Source organism: Rhincodon typus, chromosome 5, assembly GCF_021869965.1.
Source record: "Rhincodon typus isolate 14 chromosome 5, sRhiTyp1.1, whole genome shotgun sequence".
Taxonomy (NCBI): domain Eukaryota; kingdom Metazoa; phylum Chordata; class Chondrichthyes; order Orectolobiformes; family Rhincodontidae; genus Rhincodon; species Rhincodon typus.
This window is the reverse complement of record NC_063336.1, coordinates 25,738,025-25,750,399: the sequence shown is the minus strand read 5'-3', so window position 1 is coordinate 25,750,399 and position 12,375 is coordinate 25,738,025.

Genomic DNA, 12,375 nt, shown 5'->3' with positions numbered 1-12,375 from the left:
TGAAAGATGTGAACATGTTAACCATAGGCTAATCAGTCCATCAATGGCCAGAAATCTACCAGTACATTATTGTCTAGACAAAAATTAATTTTTATTTGTAGAAGACAAGAACAATGTCACTCTTATAATTACAAATTCAGGAATTGTCACATCTGATTCTGGGTACATTTTTATTAAGGATGTCAAGGCCATGGAGACAGCACAAAGTAAGCTTAGCAAAATGATACCAGTTACATGGACAGATGGATTAAAATAATTATTAAAAGCAGGTGAAAATTTAAATGCTTCACAAAGATAGTTATGATCTGGAAAATATTATTTGAAAGGCTGGAGGGATCAGATTCTAAATGAAATTTCAAAGGGCAAATGAACATCCATTTGAAGGGGATTAATTTGAAGGGGAACATAGTTAAATTTTACAACAGCTCTTTCAAAGAGTGTGCATGGACATGATAGACCAAATGGGCACCTCCTATGCTGTATAAATATATGAACCGAATTGTAAGCTACCAAAATGGGTATGTTGGGTTTGAAGGAGATGTCATAAATTTATGATTCCCCAACCCGATGCAATATCTCCTTCTCCAGAGTTTGAGAGGTAGGATGAGGGATGAGTTAATTATTTAAATATTTTAATAATGATGGCAACTGCATTTCAGTTGAGCCTTTCATCCTGGTATCTTGTCAGTGAAACAACCCTGTATCCTCTCCATAGATTTGGCATATGGGATCAGGCCTTAAGAAACTTGGCAGGTGAAGGGAGGAAAGAGTTTCAGCAAAAGGTAAGTATCTTTACAAGTCCGCTTGTGAATCAACTAGAAGCAAATTGCTGGTCAGAAAATTAACACTTCTCTATTGTTGTGAATATGTAATACAAAAATGATACTGTTCATTACAATGCAAACAAGTAAACTGACTGACTAAGCTTCTAAGATGTGCTCCCATGAATACGGATTTTAAAAATTAACCAGATCACAAGATAGTTACAAGTGAGAAAGTTCATTTGGGCCAATTCTTGTTCATCCATCCAGAATAATAAAACCTATAAATCCCCTTCATTATTACAGAATTCTGTTGGTTTCTTAAATAGCCCTAGCATTTTTGCTTCCCTGACACTATTCCTTTAACTGACAACCCTGAGAAGATGGAATTCCTCGTTTGAGTCCTAATTTATCTTTGTGCTAATTTCAACTCATCTTCTAACACCCTTTGGACCTTAACTAATTATTCATTAAGACCACTTATCAAAATTAAGCTTTCAGCTCCAGAGCCCTCTGAACCTGGAAGAAAAGATGCTGTCTTGTCGAATACAAAACAGATTGCTGGTCAGTCAACAGTTTAACATTTATTCAATGTAAAAGTCATCTGGAAATAATCTAATCAGCAGCCAAAATGTGATAGGAGGATGGAAAAACCTCCCTAGTTCTGAATGCATAGTCGACTTTCTTCCATTTCAAAAAAAATTACTGAAATGCAACAAAAGAAAGTCTATAAATCTCCCCTTAACGTTCAATGACTAAACCATTGCTACATTCTGTGCTATCAACATCCTGTAGGTTGCCTTTGAACAGAAACTGTATAGCCATAAATACTATGGCTGCAAGAGAAGGTCAGAGACTGGGAGTTCCAACAGCAGGTAACTCTCCTAAATTCCCAAATCTCATCTACAAAGCAGTTCAGGAGTGTGATGGAATATTCTCCACTTGACTGGATGATTGCAGCTCCAACAACACTCGAAGTTTGACACCATCTAGAATGAAGTCACCTACCCATCTACTGCCTTAAACAACCATTGCTTCCATTGCTAAAACTGCCAGGCAATGTGTACCGTTTACAAGATGCACAGCAGTAACTCAGCAAATTACTTTGAGAGCAGCTGCTACTTAAAAGAACAAGGGCAGCAAAGGCTTAAAAAACACCATCTGCAATTTCCCCTCCAAGCTACTCACCATCCAACTCAGAAATATATTCACCAATGCTGGGTCAAAATCCTGGAAGACTCTCTTCCTTGGAGCACAAACCCTTACCCTGGATGTACCTCACCCTGAACAAATGAAACAATTCAAGAAGGCAGGTCACCACCACCTTCTTGAGCAATTGGGGATGAGCAAGTAATGCTGCCCCAGTCTACATCCTGTGAACAAATTAACAGAACTGCACATCAATGCTAGTCAATATATAATGGTCATCTGACCTCAACAGAGCAGAATCCTGTGTCATAGTCACACAGTATCCTTCAGTGCATTAAGTGTACACCAATCTTCCTACACTAATTCCACTTTGCAACACTGCCCCTTGCCTCGAATTTTACATCATCGAAGTGCTCAGCCATGTACTTCTTTAAAGGTTGAGGTTTCCTGCCTCTACTATTACCAATTTACCTCCTCCCTCCTCACTATCCAAGCCTCCAGGCACACCTCCCAGGTGAAGCAACAATTTACCTGCACTTCATTCAATTTACAGTATCCACTACTCACAATGCAGTCTCCTTCACACTGGGGAGATGAAATGCAGAGTGGGTGACTGCTTTGTGGAAATCCTCACCCAAATGTAGGAATGACCCTGAGCTTTCAGTTGTCCGTCACTGGGACACATGACTGCATTCCCTTGCCAACATTGTCTTGGGCTTGCTGCAGCTCTCAGCAAAACTCAAGGCAAACTGAAAGAACATCATCTCATTCATCTAGGTGCACTGCCCCAGAACTGAACATTGAAGTTAGCAATTTCAGGGTGTGAACATCGTCCACATGCCTAGGTCCTCTGCTTTAGAGGTTGCTCCTGCTACAGGCAACCTACCCGTTTAGCGGCACAGTGGCTCAGTGGTTAGCACTGCTGCCTCACAGAGCCAGGGACCCGGGTTCATTTCCACCCTCGGGCGACTGTCTGTGTGAAGTTTGCACATTCTCCCCGTGTCTGTGTGGGTTTCCTCTGGGTGCTCCGGTTTTCTCCCACAGTCCAAAGATGCGTAGGTTAGGTGGATTGGCCATGCTAAATTGCCCGTAGCGTTCAGGGATGTGTAGGTTAGGTGGGTTATAGGGGGATGGGTCTGGCTGGGATGTTCTGAGAGTCGATGTGGACTTGTTGGACCGAAGGGCCACTGTAGGGATTCTATGATTTACTTCTACCTGACTTACCGTTGAGTCATTGAGTCGCTACAGTGCAGAGCCTATGAAGTCTGCACCAACCGTCTGAAGAGCATCCCACCACAACCCCACATTTACACGTTTCCCATCCACTCAGCCTGCACATCCATGGACGTAATTTAACACGGGGTGTTAATTTAACACAGTCAATCCACTTAACCTGTATATCTTTGACTGTGGGAGGAAACCGGATCATCCAGAGGAAACCAACGCAGACACGGGGAGAATGTGCAAACTCCACACAGACGGTCACCTGAGGCTCAAATCAAACTCCAGTTCCTGGTGCTGTGAGGTAGAAGTGCTAACCACTTGACACCCATAGCTTCTCCCCTCTGCCACCATGATCCTCCATGCCCTCTCTTCCCCTCCTAATTCTTTTTCTCTCCACAGATGCTGCCAGATGCTCTCCAGCACTTTCTGTTTTTGTAACAAAGAAGATTAGTCTAGTGGAGGTACAAATGAAACGAGCAAAATCATCACTTTCTACTGTCCAAAACATGCTAACTGCAGTCAGATCAAATGAATGATACCAAGTTAACAGCTTATTTTACACGTCTTCAGATTTTCACTTCTAATCAGATGTAAAACCAATTGGTCTCTCACATTTGTTTGAATAATTTTTTTTTTTCTGAAGAAGGGTCTAGGCCTGAAACGTCAGCCTTCCTGCTCCTCTGATGCTGCTTGGCCTGCTATATTCATCCAGCTCTACACCTTGTTATCTCTGGTCTCTCACATTTGCCTATTTTGTTCTGTTGCACAAAATCAAAATGACACCTTTTGGTGTGTTTTTAGTGGTGTCATTTCAAATGATTTCATGGATTTTAAATGTCCATATTTTTTGAACAATAAGTAATACAAAATAATTCCATACTGACTTAAATTCACAATCTTTTTAAGTTGGAATCCATTTCATCACTTAAGATAAGTAAAGCTTGGTGCTTGTTGTATTGATCATTTTTAATTAAGGCCAGAAGTCACACGACACCAGGTTATAGTCCAACAGGTTTATTTGAAATCACAGACTTTCGGAGTGACTTCACCTGATGAAGGGGCAACCCTCTGAAAGCTTGTGATTTCAAGTAAACCTGTTGGACTATAGCCTGGTGTCGTGTGACTTCTGACCTTGTCCCCCACAGTCCAACACCAGTACCTCCACATCATTACTAGTTAAGAATGACATTCAGCCAAGTAACTATGTCTAGCATTTGATAACATTTAGCTCAAGTTCATTTGCACTCAGCCAGTTTGGCATTGCTGCTAAATCATAATTAAAGTTGTAATCAATATTATTTAGTCAAAGCGTCTTTCTGGTTTGCTATGTAACAATATTAATTGGTTAAAGATTCATTCCATCTGTGATAGTGCTGAATGCTGTTTGCACCATGACTGAGACAAAGTATGACTTGTATCACTGGTGTTCCCCAGGTTTTGTAGCTCAGCTACACATTTGTGTGGCACTGCACCATGCTGGCATTTAAATGAGACAGTGGAGGATTCTACACACTAATTTACTGGAAATCAAGATTGTCAGTTGGGTTAGTTGGAGTAAAAAGGTAATAGTCTAAACAGAGTATCTAATAGAGATGTACATTATATTATCCTAAATGTTTACATCGCACTAGTTGAGACTTTCCATTTTTGAGTTAAAATGTGGGAGTGGGCACGTTGGTTGACATCATGTCATCTAGGAAGAATAGAGGCAGAGACAATTTTTCTAAATCGGCAAAATCTTCAGAAATCTGAAGCACAAAGGGATTAGTTCAGGATTCTCTTAAGGATGCTGACTTGGAGCAGACACAGTTTTTTTTATTGTTAAGGTTAACATGCAGGTTCAATGGCAGTTAGGAAGGCAAATGTAATGTTTCAAAAGAGTTGGAATACAACAGCAGAGCTGTATTGCTGAGGCTGTATGAGGCTCTGGTCAGACTGCATTTGGAATATTGTGAGCAGTTTTGGTCCCTATATCCAAGGAAGGATGTGCTGGTGTTGGAGGGTGTCCCGAGCAGGTTTACAAAAATGATGCCTAGGATAAAGAGTTTGTCATACGAGGTGTGGTTGAGGACTTTGGATCTGTACTCAACAGAGTTTAGAAGGATGACGGGGGAGATCTAACTGAAATTTACAGAATACTGAGAGGCCTGGATAGAGTGGCTGTGGAGAAAACGTTTCCACTAGTAAGAGAGACTAGGACCTGAGGGCACAGCCTCTAAGTGAAGGGACATCCCTTTAGAATTGAAATGAGGTGAAATTTCTTCAACTAGAGGGTAGTTATTAAGGTAAATAAATCCCCGGGTCTGGATCAGTTCTATCCCAGACTTGTGTGGCACTCAAGAAAACAAATTGTTGGAGCATTGACAGACATTTTGCATCCTCTTTGGCCATAGATGAGGTCCCAGAGGACTGGAGAATAGCCAATGTTGTCCCATTGTTTAAGAAAGGTAGTAGGGATAATCCAGGAAATTACTGTGAGCCTCATGTTGGTGGTAGGGAAATTATTGGAAAAGGTTCTCAGGGACGCGCTCTATACGCATTTAGAAGCAAATGGACTTATTAGTGATAGACAGCATGGTTTTGTACAGGGGAGGTCGTGCCTTACTAACTTGATCAAGTTTTTTGAGGAGGTGATGAGGATGATTGATGAGGAAAAAGTGGCTGATGTTGTCTACATGGACATCAGTAAAGCCTTTGACAAGGTCCCTCATAGCAAACTGGTACAAAAGGTGAAGTCACATGGTATTGGGGTGAGCTGGCAAGATGGATACAGAACTGGTTTGGTCAAAGGAGACAGAGGATAGCGGTGGAAGGATGCTTTTTGGAATGGAAGGTTGAGACTAGTGATGTTCTACAGGGATCAGTGCTGGGACCTCTGCTGTTCGTAGTCAATATAAATGATTTGGAAAAGATTTGGTAGCTTGTCTATTTAGTAAGTTTGCGGATGATACAAAGATTAGTGGAGTTGTGGATAGTGAGGAGGATTGTCAGAGGATACAGCAGGATATAGATCAATTGAAGGCATGGGCAGAAATATGGCAGATGGAGTTTAATTCGGTCAAATGTGAGGTGATGAATTTTGGAAGATCAAGTACAATTGGAAATTATACAGTGAATGACAGAACCCTTAGGCATATTGATATGCAGAAGGGTCTGGGTATGCAGGTCCACAGATCACTGAAAGTAGCAGCATAGGTAGATAAGGTAGTAAAAAAGGCCTATGGCATGCTTGCCTTCATTGGAAGGGGCATAGAGTATAAGGATAGACGTCTTATGCTGCAGTTTTATAGAGCCTTAGTTAGGCTGCGCTTTGAATATTGTGTACAGTTCTGGTCATCACACTACCAGAAGGATGTGGATGCTTTGGAGACGTGCAGAAAAGATTTACCAGGATGTTGCCTGGTATAGGGGATTTTAAGCTATGAAGAAAGTTTGGATAGACTGGATTTGTTTTCACCAGAACACGGGAGGTTGAGGGGCGACCTGATAGAAGTTTATAAAATTATGAACAGCATAGATAGAGTGGAAAGCATGAGGTTTTTTTCCCAGGGTGGAGGGGTGAATTACTAGGGGAGAAAGGTTCTAAGGAGTTGGGGTGGGGTGGGGAGGGGGAGGAAGTTTAAAAGAGACGTGTGAGGCAAGTTTTTCACACAAAAGGTGGTCAGTGCCTGGAATGCGCTGCCAGAGTAGGATGTGGAAGCAGACAAGATAGTAGCATTCAAGAAGCACCTGGACGAATACATGAACATGAAGGGAATAGAGGAATACGGATTCTGTAGGTGAAGACAGTTTTACTGCGGAAGGGTAAAATATGACGGTGCAGGCTTAGGGGGGCCGAAGGGCCTGTTGTTATGCTGTATTGTTCTTTGTTCTTGTTCTTAATCGGTGGAACTCATTGTCACAGAAGGCTGTGGAGGCCAAGTCATTGAGTGTATTTAAGACAGGGATTGTTCTTAGTAAGTGGAGTAAAGTTTATGGGGAGAAGAAATGAGAACGGGTTTGAGAAACACATCAGCCATGATTGAATGGTAGAGCAAACTTGATGGGCTGAATGACCTAATTCCGCACCTAAATCTTAAGAGTCTTATGTCTGTCAATGCCCAGGGTGTATTAACCAGTCTGGTTACATGATGCTTACTTCATACCTTTGTGAGTGAAATGCTGCATGAGTCACTCCCTGAATCACCAGGATGAGCAATAGAAAATTCTTGTCCCTGGCTGGACTCTCCAGGGTTACAGGTTCTGACACAATATTTAGAAGCCAGCTGGCTACCACTTCAGTTACCGCAAGCCAGGAGCGTCATCTCAGACTGTGGTGCTCACCCCTAACACAGAGGGACAGAAGGAATAACACAGTGTGGAGCGGGATGAACACAGCAGGCCAAGCAGCGTCAGAGGAGCAGGGAAGTTGACGTTTCGGGTTGGGACCCTTCTTCAGAAATGGGGGAGCGGGAAGGGAGCTCAGAAATAAATAGAGAAAGGAGGGGTGGGGCTGGGGAAGGTGACAGGTGAGTGCAGGTAGGCAGTGGTAGGGATTGGTCAGTGAGGTGGGAGGAGTGGATAGGTGGGAGAGAAGACGGACAGGTCAAGGAGGTGGGGATGAGACGGAGGGTTGGTCATGGGATGAGGCCGGGGCTAGGGAGATTTTGAAGCTAGTAAAGTCTACATTGAGACCATTGGGTTGTAGGCTCCCAAGGCAGGATATGAGGTGCTGCTCTTCCAGTTTCCGGGTGGCATCGTTGTGAGGAGGCCCAGGATGGACATGTCACCCAGGTAGTGGGAAGGGGAGTTGAAATGGTTCACGACCGGAAGGTGTTGTTGTTTGTCGCGTAAAGAGTGCAGGTGCTCTACAAGTCGGTCTCCGAGCCTCCGCTTGGTCTCACTGATGTAGAGGAGGCCACATCAGGAGCAGCAGATGAAGTAAACCACATTAGCGGACGTGCACGTGAACCTAGTTTCAAAATCTCATCCCACCTATCTTCCCCAGCCCCACCCCTCCTCTCTCTATTTATTTCTGAGCTCCCTTCCCCCTCCCACATTTCTGAGGAAGGGTCCAGACCCGAAACGTCAGCTTTCCTGTTCCTCTGATGCTGCATGGCCTGCTGTGTTCCTCCAGCTCCACAGTGTTATATCTGACTCCAGCATTGACAGTTCTTACTATCTCTGGGACAGAAGGAATGTCCTTTTCCCGGAGGATGGCACTCTGAGACCATCACATGAAACCTGTCCAATCAGGAGTGGGATAATAGTGTTAGTCAGTATCAATGTCCCTCAAATACACACAAATCTGGCCCACAACCACGTGGAGAGAACCAAGATCCAAGAAAGGGGTCCAGCCAGAAGGATCCCTACCCATTTTGAGGAATGGCCAAGATTGCAGCCATTTCTGTGGCAATGTAGAGATAGGAATGGCCCAAGATGCTGACAAGCAGTCCACCCTCCTTCTTTGTAAGTGATAGCAAACACATGAACACACTAAGTTGTTGTGCAACTTCAACAAATTCCTTCTCTACTCTTCTGCAGACACTAACAGCCCACAAGAGAGAGCAAAGTAGAAGAGGCAACAGCCTCAGCACCAGCACCAACTCTGAGGTCAAAAAGTATGAACCCTTAGTGGATGCACCATTAAAGTAAATGGATGCACCTTCCTCCAACACAGATTGCCACCGTGGTGAGTACTGGATTGGATTTGGGAACACAATCTGGTGAGCACATCAATTTCACACATCTACAGAGGCGAAGGGAAAAATGCTCAAGTTCTCTGACACTCTCAGATCTGCAAGAGACCAGGCAGCTCCTGAGTTCTGTGCAGAAGACATGCCTCTGGTCTTGGCCATAAGTGACATGGTCAACTTGCAGAGAGAGGCAGACCAACATCAGTCCAGTGTGCAAGAAGCCCGAGGTAGGCTGAAAACAAAAATGGAAGGATCCCTCCACATGCTCACTGACTCCATTGAAAGGGTGGTGACTACCTTGGAGACAAAGCCCATCAGAATGCTCAATAGTTGTTAGATATGTGTTGGGAGCTGCAAACCATCATTCCAGGCAAGGGTGTTCAGAGGCAATGGCCAGACAAAAAGGGCAACAAATCAACCTCACTCCAGATTTCCCTTTTACTCATGATCAACATGCAGCTTGGTAGCTTCTTCTCAGGACAGAGATGGCCTGTCACTCCACCTCCCCATCTGTCAGTGATGCTATTGCCTCCAGGTTAGGCTCAGGTTAGTGGGCCTGCACTCTTGGTAAACCAGGACCCTCTCGATGCAAAGCCCCCATTCCTTCAAAGTCACCAGTTGTTACTTCCTGGGAGCCAGGGTCAAGGATTTCAGAGAAATGTGTGCAGGGCATTCCGAAGGGGGAGGGTGAATAGCCAAGGGACATGGTCCATGTTGAGGCCAATGACAGAAAGAGAGAGAAATGAGGTCCTGAAAGCAAACATTAAAGTGGTAGATAGAAAATTGAAAAGCTGGACTTCAAAGATAGTCATTTTTGGATTACTCCCACTGCCATAAGGCAGTAAGTATAGGGATAGAGCAGAAGAATGTGTGGTTGGAGAGATGGTGCAGGATAGGACATTTTGGATTCCGGAGACATTGGGACTGTGTTTTTTGAGGAGTTTGGGAACTGTAGAGATCTGGGTAGGTTATATCTGAACAGGAACAAGACCAACTTCCTCAGAGGGAGGTTTTCTTGTTTTGTTGGGGTGGAATTAAACTGGACGGACACCTGGACGGGATCCTGACAAGTCATTTACAGGGGTGGGAAGCTGAGATGGAATTAGAAATTAGCTTACTAAGGCTAAAAAGGAATACATTTGAATGCAAGGAGTGTGAGAAATAACACAAGTGAGCGAAGGGTACAGATAGGCAGGTGGGAGATATTTATTCATTCACAGAATGTGGGCATCACCGCCTAGACCAGAAATTGCCCATCTTTAATTGCTCCGATAACAGTCAACCACATATAGGCCAGACCAAGTAAGGAAGGTAGTTTCCTTCCCTGAAGAACATTAGTGAACCAGATAGGTTTTTCTAACAATCAACAGTGGTTACGTTGGATTGCTAACATTTCCCTCTGTTTTCTTTAAGGGAGGAAAAGAGATAGACAGGAAATCACAGGCCAGTCAGACTAACTTGGCGGTGGGGAGGTTATTAGAAGAAATTCTGAGGAATAGATTATATGGGTTCATAGATTATGGATGATAGTATAAGGTAGGGGTGGAGATTTAGATAGACCTTGAAGGATTAGGGTAAAAGTTTGGCACAACATCATGGGCTGAAGGGCCTATGCTGTGCTGTACTGTTCTATGTTCTATATCTGCACAGAGAGAGACATGGGTTCATCAGGGGTAGTCAGCATGGATTTAAGAGCAGGTCGTATTTAACAAATTTGATTGAACTTTTGAGTAAGTAACCAAGAGTATTGATGTGGTCTACATGGAATTTAGCAAGGCTTTTGATAAGTTTCTTCATGGCAGAATGGTCAAGAAATTAGGATCCCATAAGATTCTAGATAAAGTGGTATGTTGGATTTAAAATTGGCTGAGGGGGTAACAGCAAAAGGATGTCCCTGACTGGAAGCTTGATTCCATAGGGTGTGGCCTTTGTTGTAAATGTTGTACATTAATGATTTGGAGTTGTATGTAAGGGATATAATCAGGAAGTTCACAGATGACTTGAAAATTGAAAGGGTAGTAAACTTTGAAGTGCAAAGCCATCCCCATTCCCAATAGCTTTTTATTTGCTGGAACACTGCCGGCAGCATGATTCTGGTATATGTTCCCTATCAATTTCTGTATGGTCAGTCAGGGAACCACCCCATCTTGTACCACATACCCTGCCCAGAATCTAATATAATTGGATAGCAGCATTGAAGGGCTGGATGGCCCACTCCTGTACTTACTTAAATCCCTAACTTCTGCCTGAGGCAGAAATCCAGTTGTCAAGATCACAAGGTTATAGTTGGCTTTCTTTCTCTTATACTTTTTGATATTTTGAAGTGTAATGGGTGCAAATGACAGGACAATTTTGCATACAAATGAGCAATCCTTTAGCCATTTTGTGCCTTTGATCACATTTCAGGGTTAAAATGACAATTACAAACCACTTTGGCCTCTTAGTTTATGATCTGCTCTGAATTACTTGATCAAATTATCATCCAAAAATAGTCTTAAGGAAGGTCACCTCAAATGGATTCTTACAGTGGAAGAAAAGTCAATAAAAAAGTCAATATCACCCAATTTAATTCCAGTGAGGTTTCATAATGCTCATTGCCTGATTCCAATCTCCCCATTTTCCCACCTGCAGACGTGCCTGCCATGTGAAATCACCTCCGAGGAGGTAAGAATCATAGAAAGTGGAAAGGAACAATAATTATTTAAAGCCTTAAACTAAATTTCAACACCACGATTCTGTAAACATTTATGACTTGTGAATTCATATACTTTTTTTTAATATAGAGCCTGAGTGCAAGTTCAGTAACACAAAGTGATATTCTCCTCAACGCTACATTGATGAGCTAAGCTCTGTCCTCTTCACCACCGGATTCCCCTCCAGATTGCTGGCAGAGCTGCAGAAATTAAATGTCAGTATAAATTATGGTACAAGATGAGCCACAGGCTTGGGCTATGAACAGTAGACACCCAAAACAAAATGCTAGCAAAGGTAATTGCTTCTGATCTTAAAGTTCTTAAATGACAGAAATTGGTGCTGATGTGGCATTTGCGTCATGAATGTTCTGTTAATTGAGAATGACTTGATCTGTTTTCTTGTGTTCACGATTCACCTCTTGCCTACATTGTGGTGCAGTGAATCAGAAAGCAATTCGTTTTATACACGAAAACAATATTGACTTTGGTGATGCTTCAGAGGGTGATATATGTCATAAAAATTATACAAAGCACAAAACAATCAAAGCGCTGAAGAGAGAAACAGAAACAAAAAAACTTGATAGTACGTTTCACCATTGCAGGGGGAATTACCCCACAGTGAGCACAGCATTGATAAGAAAATAGAGATTTCAGGACCATATTCCAAAATAAAGGATTGTTTTTTTCTTCAAACATTTCAGTAAGTAAATACGATAAAATTGTTAATATTTTGTACAATTTATCTACAAAATGGTACATGAAACCTGCTATGAAATTGTTTTAACAAGGTTTAGAGCTGGATGAACACAGCAGGCCAAGCAGCATCAGAGGAGCAGGAAGGCTGACGTTTTGGGCCTAGACCCTTCTTCAGAA